Source organism: Seriola lalandi, unplaced genomic scaffold (assembly GCF_002814215.2).
Source record: "Seriola lalandi dorsalis isolate HSWRI2012SDOR001 ecotype SW California unplaced genomic scaffold, Sedor1 jcf7180002054303, whole genome shotgun sequence".
NCBI classification, from domain to species: domain Eukaryota; kingdom Metazoa; phylum Chordata; class Actinopteri; order Carangiformes; family Carangidae; genus Seriola; species Seriola lalandi.
The window spans coordinates 289310-298611 of record NW_019524856.1 but is presented as its reverse complement, the minus strand read 5'-3'; positions in this window follow the sequence as shown (position 1 = coordinate 298611).

Sequence of the window (9302 nt, the reverse complement as noted above, 5' to 3'; positions counted from 1 at the left end):
CTAACGCAAGAGTCATTCCAAACTCATTTGGCTCTGGACACATGAGTTATGATCCACTGCTTGATTTTGAGCTCTTAGAAGTCAGTGAAACATAAAATTCCAATTAGTAAGAAGTCTGTGTGTCACTGCCAAATGTAAAAATGGGGTGATTAGCTTACTAATTTACACTTTCACTGGCATTAGCCTTGCATTGATGTGTGCTGGGTCCGGCCGGGGCTGCTGCTGCTGCAGCCTCCTCTCTGCTGAGTCAACACTTCAATTTAGTTCTAAACACTAAACAACTAAACAATAGGGAAGCGCAGGATCAGGTGTGACAAAGAGCTTTCCAAAATTTAGAGAAAAAAAAAAACTTCTTTAGAAGGTTAAAGCAGTTTATCCAAATTGTCTAAGACATTTAATTGGATATTCAACAGGAAAAGTGTGAGTTTGCACCACTACGGTAAGCACAGTAGGTCAAAGTTGAACCAGAAGTGGGTCTGTAAACTTTTTTAACAGTTCAGGTAATATTTTTACTTTTGGCCTTCATGTGTGACGTGTCGCCGAGCAGAAATAGACAGCGACCTGGTGATGTCACACTGACATATACCAGCAATATGACATAAAACTGACACCTTCCACTATAGATGTGGTTATGTGTTATGTCTAGCTTGAATCTGCATATGATAGAGACATGAAAAAATACAAATATATTTTTTAATGGTTTTAGCAGCTGCAGGTGGTGACTGACATTTTCTGTCAAAAATAAATCAGTTATAATGAAAAGAAATCCAAAATTCGAGTAACTTGTAAACTGTGTAGAGAGACAGAGCTGTCAGTAGCAGCGACACAGCCGCCACATGCATGCAACGCAAGCAGTGTGTTCTTGGTGTCTGAAACTGTCTTATTGTCAAAATGCTGTTTTTTTTGACCAATCAGACTTAGTTTTTGTGCTGTGTTCCCAGATCTGATGAGTACATTACAGTGCAGTGTTATTACTAGTGATTCAAATGAGGGTCAAAACTATGAAAGAAGGGCCAAATTATAATAAAGCAGAATTTCCCTTTGGGGAATGGTTTCCTGTTTGGGAAATATACATGAAAACAAAAAGGCTGAATTACTTGGCTCATTTGTGGGTTGATTTTTAAAATGTGTTACAACTGCTTCCCACACTTTTCCATATCATTAACTAGCTAATCACATCATCTCTAATAGGAGTTAGCCACACTAGCATGAGGCCTGGTAATAAAAAGAAAAAGTGAAAGCATATGTGCCACAAAACAAGTTTTTTATACTGATTATCAATAAAAAAAAATACAAGTGTGGCAGCGTGTGCAGCTTTGAATGACGTCGCTCAAACTGAAATAGACTGGAGGGCTTACAACTACCCCTTACTCTCAGGCTGCTACTACTACAGCTGCCTGAGAGTATCTCATGTCTGGACAAACCAGTTTATTGTGCAGTTATGGGTAAAGGTCACCAGTAATGATTCCCTTCCTTCGACCATAAACTGTGTCCTGACGAACACTAAGTCTTCAGTGGCAGATCCATAGTGGATAATCAACGGCGGGCAGCAGCTCCAGCTGTTAATATCGACGGCTGCTTACGGAGGCATGTCTTTATAATTGCATGTGCTGCTCAGACATGCAGGTTGCTGCACTAAACCAAAACCAGACAAAAAAAAAAAAAAGATTTCAATTCAATACATGTGTCTCAACAAAGACAAATTGAGCCCTGAGCAGATTTTTGAGAAACCTGATTTCTTCATTCGTCATCACTTTAAGGCAACAGCATGATATTATTTTCATAACGAGTATTGATTACTTCTCTGCTATAGCTCTCTCAGCAAATTAGGCAGTGTGTGTAGGGTTATACTGTGTGTGTGTGTGTGTAGCAATTGCATATACACGTGTGTTTATATTTATGTCCATTTTATGAAGACAGGAAAAAACAGGTGGCATTTTTGTATATATAATAAAACAAAAAAAGTACATAAAAGAAAAATAAACAATGAATTCTTTTAAATGAATTATTTTAGTGCAGCATTTCACACAAAATACAAACAGCACAAAGTAATCCAAGTTATATGCTCAAGACATTAGATAAAAGAAATTAATGCAAGTCTATAAAGCTTTACAAACACACAGAGAGCAGAAGGAATAAAACAGGCAATAACAATGTAAAATACTAATCAAAGTAAAAAGAGGAATATTAAAAGAACAAATTAAATGTAATGAAAAAGAATAAAGAATAACAAGGAATGCAAAGGGCATGTGAATGCAAGTCTATAAAGCAAGTTTATGTACTGCGTTGTGTGTGTGTGTGTGTGTGTGTGTGTGCGCGTATGCGTGGCTGTAGTGTGTCTGAGTGCGTGCCAGGGGCCTTTAAGTGTCCACGTGTTTTCTTTTGGTGCGCGAGCGCGTGCGTCTTTAAATATTCTAATCGATGTTTACGACCCCTGGCGAGAGGAGGGCTGTCAGTGTGCCAGCATCACTGCAGCTGGGGACTCTGCCACACACACACACACACACACACACACACACACACACACACACACACACACACCTTTGTCTTACTTCATTTGTGGGGACCCATTATTCACATAATGCCCCTAACCCTGATTCTGACCTTAACCCTAAAACCGAGTCTTGACCCAGTTGAACTTGCGGGGTCCAGCATCCTGGTCCCCACAAAGCTTCTGGACCTTACAAGTGTGGTCCGGTTTTTGTAGACCCCACGAATACACTAAAACAAGCTCACACACACACCATCACCACCTTTCCTCTCTCTCTCCACTAATTCTCCTCGCTCGCTCTCCCTCAGCAGCCGTCACTCCTCACAGGTTTCTTTAACCTCTAAACACCCTGATTCTTTTCCTCTGTCTTGTCTTATACTCCTCTTGTGCTTTTCTTTGCCTCTGTATCCTCCTCTTTCTCTCTCCTGCTCTCTCTCTTTCTCTCTCTATTGTCAGTGTGTGTGTGTGTCTCTCTCTCTCTTTTCGGTCTCAAATCATGATCCCCCCCCCCCCCTCCACTGCTGCAAGGAAAACTCCACCTACTCAGCGCTGTTAATGTAGTCACTGACAGTGTGAGCTGCTCTCTTTCTCTCTCTCCCTCTCTCTTTCTCTCTCTGCCACACTCTCCCACTCTCTCTCTCTCCTGGTCATCTCCCCCCCACCAACCTTCCTCCTCCTCCTCTTCCTCCTCTCCGAGCATCCTCCTCTCTCACATCTCGCCTCTCCTCATTCACATCGCTCTCCGGCTCCACTTGCGCTCACAGCCTCCTGCCCGTCTGCCGCTCTCCGCTCTACTCTCTCCACCTATCCCCCTCTATTCCACACACACACACACACACACATACACACACACACACACACATACACATACACACACACACATACACACACACACACACACACACACACACATGCATGCATGCATACACTCTCCGCTCTCTCGCTGTCTCTCCTCTCTTTCTCAGTCACACTCCGTCCTGTGCAGACTTGAGGAGCCCCGGAGAGGAGATGAATCTGGTGGTGATCCTGTTGGAGCGCTAGTGGTGATTTTTCTTTTTCATCTTTGAAAACAGAAAACTAGACTCAGAGCAATGTTGATGCAACAGCACCTCTTTCCTCTGTGCTGTGTTGATCTGCCTGCCTCCTGCCTACAATCAGCCTGGTTTTGGGGGATTTAAGCGACAGAGAGTGTGCTGCGCTGCGCTGGCTGTGCGCTCTGCGGTTCTGGTGCGCTGGATCATCTTCTCCTCCTCTTCTTTATCTCTTCACTGAAGGATGCTCAGTTCTCTCCACAGTCAGGAATATTACTACTACATCTGTCAATACTCTCGCTGCTGCTGCTGCTGCTGCTGTCCACTTGTCTACCCCGGCAAAATCCCAGTCTGAGGCACCCCGGTCCCCTAAGGGGAAGAAGAAGCATGTCAGAATCTCCCGTGTTGCACATGGAAGTGAGCCGTCTGCCTCTGGTTCTGCTGGACTACAGCCTCTAAACCAGACTTGAGTGTATCCCAAAAATCACTGAAAGGCTCTGAAGAAAACTGGGGATCCTAGGAGTTCCTTTCTGACGAGCTGAAAATTCCCGTATCACTTTATATCGAGGAGCACCAGCTGCTTTAACCAGCTCTATGGTTTTCTGACTTATCCACGGCTGCGATTTTGGCATCTGACTAAGAGGTAGGAGTGCTTTTACTTTGTCTTTGCTGTGTGGCTTCTTTATGTCATTTTCCCCTCTGCCCTTGCTCCTTCCTGAGCAACATTGATTGTGCACTTTGGAGAGGAACGGCTCAGTCTCAGTGATGTGGCAGATTTTTTGCTTTGCTGGATTACTCTCTCGCTCTGCTAGATGCTTCATTTTTTAAAACCAAACTATGTCCACTATTGAGCTGTGAACGCTTCACCCAGCTTCGTCTGATTAGTCAGGACTGGCACTTCTCTGTGCTGTTTACTCTGCATCACCCAGGGTCTGTAGCAACGTCCCCTTCACTGTGTTGTTTCTGCTCAGTAGCCGGTTAGAATCGAATGACACTGCAGCTGTGAAGCCAGAGGTGTTTAATGTTAAGTGGATTTCTAGAACCACAGAGCATCCGGCGTCTGTTTGCACTGAGTTCGTCATGATCTGTCTTGATGAATCATTTTCTGTCACTGAAACCCACAAGACCCCTTCTCTTTAAGTTGCCAGCTACATAATGCTGAATATTACAAACTCTCCTCTTATTTGTCGGCTTATTCTGATCACATTCGATGCTTGTTAGCTGATACGCTATTACTGGCTCATCATCCACATGAACTGATACGAATAATTGCCAGTGGATATGGACCATGCATGTCAAGGTCTGCTTTGCATCCAGATTGTGCATCGTACTGTGGTTGGAAGTCTTCTCTCTCGCTCTCTCTCTCCCCATATATATATATATATAATATGAAGTGGTGCGTGGCTTATTCTCTGTCGGAGAGAATGACAGCATGGATCTGTATGGAGATCCAGATGTGGGTTTAATTGCATTACCGGGATCAGATGGATCTTTGCCAAGGGGTGACTTCTTCTGAACCAAGGGGCAGAAATGACTGACTATCACACCCTGCGTCTGAGCTGATATTTGTCACTGAGATGTTCATACCTCTGATGGTCTGACTGGATCATGTCTGCAAGGGGACACTCAGACTTGAGGATGATTGCATTTTGAGGGCTTCTGTATTTTCTGGATCATCACTCATGAGCATTTGTTGAATAAATTACTCAAATGAAAGTCAGTGGCTTTAGAGACTACATGCTCACAGATGCATTTACAATCCATCTATCCCGCCTTAGTACCACAAGCAATGAACATATCAAATATATGGAGCCAGGAGCCCTGTTGGGAAGATCTATATCAATAAAGCATTTAAATAGCTCATGAAAAGTTGAGATGTAAAGGCTGAGATGATATTGATTACAGTCAGGCTCCACACTGTAAAAAAAAAAAAAAAACATCCAACAAAACAAGTCGTTTCTCATATTCAGACATCAAGACAAATGTAGTGTTACTAGCTTGAAACAACTGTGCTGATATGAACCAAAATGACTTCAGAGATATTATTCTGTAGTGTTTTGGCTTTTGTGGGAAATTGATCGAAGTCGACTCTTGTCCCTTTGAGTCCAGTCCTTCAGTCAGCAGTTTCTAGAACGTTGTGTAAACAGTACACGGTAAACAAATTACCGCATTTTAATGCTGAGATCTCTTTGTCGATTACTTATGAGGGCCATTAATGCTTCAGTTTCCATTGGTGTGGAATTATAGTACAGTGTTAGTCTAAAAGCATTAACTACTGTAGGTAGAAAAGGAGAACGCTATGCTGACTATTAATTTAAAACTGCAACAAAAGGGTTCATCGAAAGAAACCATGTTCAACCATCAAGTTCCAGATGTGTTACATCATGTTAATTCTTGAGGCTTGTGTTGGAGTAACACCTTACAAAGATATTTTGTGTTTTCATTTTGTGACATTGTTTTGTTTTTTTTTTTCTTTCTTTTGCCGCCTATCTGTATAGCCTCGAGCACGATACTGCAGAGGCATGTGTGAGTTTTGCGGGAGTTTACAGACAAAATGATGCTAAAGAACATGAAAACGAGACGATTTAATCTGGAGGGCTGTTTAGTGAGTTGGGGCTGCTGGTGAATCCTGTGACAAAGGCGAGTAATAATGTTTAATTGTTGAATATGTCGCGGTTACTTTGAACTTGTGTTCAGCTGATTCTTCTGTCTGAACACAGGTTGTATGTTTGACAGACGTTGTCATGATTTTCCAGATGTTTTTTTCACAGATGCTCCTGCAGTTTTTGGCGACGGATGATGTTACCTCTTTGGAGTTCTCCAAGTTGCCCCATGTTGTTTGGAAAATGAAAGTATTGCTGAAAGCGCTGATCACCAGATCTGATTTATTGCTGGTCGATGCTACAAGCTGCTAGACTGGACCAAACATGACCCACATTTGAAGCCATTTTTGTTTACCTTCTCCCCTCTGGAACATCTGGGCTTTCAAATGTTAAGTCTGGCCTTCATTACAGGAAACCTGTTACTAAGCCACACAAGCTGTGGTTGTCAGCTGTCTGATCAATCAAGGAAAGGCTTCACTGGAACAGTAATGGAGTTTGTTCCGCTCCCACTTACAGTACATCTTCTCTGACCTGCTATGTCATACAAAGGCCTTGCACCAGAGTATTTGTCATGTAAATGGTTCACTCAGACATGGTCACTCGTGGCTGCCGCAGTTGTTTCTACCTGTACACCCTGTAGTGGTTTATTCATCTTAGGGTGATTGGATTACCTTCTCTCGCCATAAGGATAAAAAATAACTAGATGGGCACTCTAGTCTAGAGCGCAGACCTCAGCCAAGGAAAGGAGCAGGGCCGCACTAGTAATTCTGTGAGGCTGTATTTGTGCTAAATGCTGATGTTAGCAATCCAACGTGCACACAATGACAATGCTGACATACTGATATTAAGCAGGTCTTATGTTCATTTTGTCCACCATATGTTAGCTTGCCAACATTTTACTAATTAGCAAAAATTCAAAGTTAGTTTTGCAGGTATTTTCTTTCATAAACCAAACTCTGGGACAAATTTAAATTTCTATGGGTTACACAAGTAAATACAATTCATCCTGTGAGGAACATCAGTGTTTGTCCTGCCAGTGTGGTTAAAAATACCAATTATTTACTGCAGCTTCTTTTTCTCATAACATTGTATTTTTTGGACATTTAATACACTAAACAACTCAGTTGAAAAAGGTTGATTTCACACACTTATGAGCACCAATCATGATTTAACAAGATTTGAATCTGATGACAGTTGTTGGGTTGTTTGCTTGTGTTGCGTTCGCTGTGAAGTGTGTGATCAAACTACACCGACACCGTCCTGATGAAGCAGATTATCTTAGATTTTCAATGTTCAAGTCTTAAAGTAATTTACAAGGATGTTTTTTTTTTCCATCTGAAACTTTGGTAGTTGCTTCTTTACTCATGAATATTTAATGTTGCAGAGAAATACTTACAGACTGCCAAATGTGAGACCCAAACCCAACAAGAGGTGATTGGTTTGCTTTATTTCATCCAATACTGTCCATGATCTAAAGGCTAACGCAACGCATCAGTAACACTTGGTGGGAGGAGGAGATATTGAGACAGAGAAAGAGGTGCAAAGCAGAGGCAGCAGAAGAAGAGTGCAGGAAGGTGAGACATGACAAAGAAGGAAGCCGTGGAAAGAGAATGGAGGATGAAGGGAGGGAGACATGGGAGAAGTGGAGAAACTGCAGGTGTTGATCGAGTGTCGACGGGAACAAAGTCTCCAATCAGAAACCAGCACTGTGACGACGGACACTTGTACGAGGCAGCTGCTAAAGAAACATGAATAATGAATTTTGAGGAAGAAGAGTAGTGATGAGTAATGCAGCAGGAGAGCAGCAGAAGCTCTGAGGCGTTTCTCTCCACGACACCCCTCCACCTCAGCAAGCACTCATGAATTACTTAGACTAAAAACCAACCCTGTATGGAACTTCAATTATACACACACACTCACTCTCTCACACACACACACACACACACACATACACACACACAACAACCACGATGCATAACTACATTAGAGCGCAGAGGACGTCACCTAAAAGTCAGTAAAGTTGATTTGGAGCCAGAGGACGAGCTGCTGCGTCCTCCAGCATCTCAGCACCTTAAACAAATCAACTCATTTTAGTGGTCTGATGACAGTCTTCACTGTCCTTGTTTAGCCTTGGGATACACACTTTAATATGTGCGCGTGTGTGTGTGAGTGCATGGACAGATAACATGCACATGTTGTATCTTTCAATCATCTTTGTTTCTTTGATAAAAAAGACATTAAGATGTTTCTGTACAAAGGAAGAAGGCAACAAAATTCATTTTCTAAAAGACTCGGTGCAGCTTTGAGGTGCTTTACGTCGGTGGTGACGACCCTCTTGTAAAACCTCTTCCTGCCTGGCAGAGTTGAGTCACCAGGTAAACTCGGCACAGCTGGCCTCACTACTGAAGTTAATAACAGTCAACCAGTAACTGCGTTTCCATTAATCTTATTAATGCGCAGTTTGAAATAGCGAACTTAAAAACGTGTAATGGAAACACTTTGGGGAAAAAACAAAAACCTCAAACTGTTTGACGAAGCAATATTTCGCAAAAGTGAAATGGAAACACTTGAGTAGTCACATGAGATCCAAAAACACTGCAGACTATTATCTCCCAAAACTCCCTGATACGTGGCTGCTGCAAGATATAAGGGGTTTCTCAAATTTCTCGTTCTTTGTCCTTTGACTTTTTCATCTTCCTCTACACTTCAGAGGGAAATGCTTTTTATACTTCAGATAAATCCTGGAGTCACTCTCCAGATTAAGATTTAACATTAAAGATGACATAAGGTCAAGGAATTGCCACTTACAGCAATTTTCTTTATTACTTTCCATCTTTACTTCCTCCTGTCTTTTTCCCTTTTTGCATATTTGTTTCTTTCTGTCCCTCCTTCTACCTATTATTTCTCGCTTCACTTCTTTCCTGTCTTCTCATCCGTCAGTCTTTCTTTGCTTTGCATTCTATTTCCTTCTGTTGTAATTCCATTTTTTCTTATTTCTTACCTTCAGTTTTCCTTGTTTCTTTGTCTTTCCTTGTCTCCTTTCTGTCTTTTTATTTTCTTCCTTGCCTTCTATTTTTTCTTTCCTTCCTTCACGTCTTCCCTCCCACCACAGTGTCTATGTACTTTGTGTACGTGTCTAGTTATGTCTGGTCTTCATGTCCACTCTCCTGCCCAATT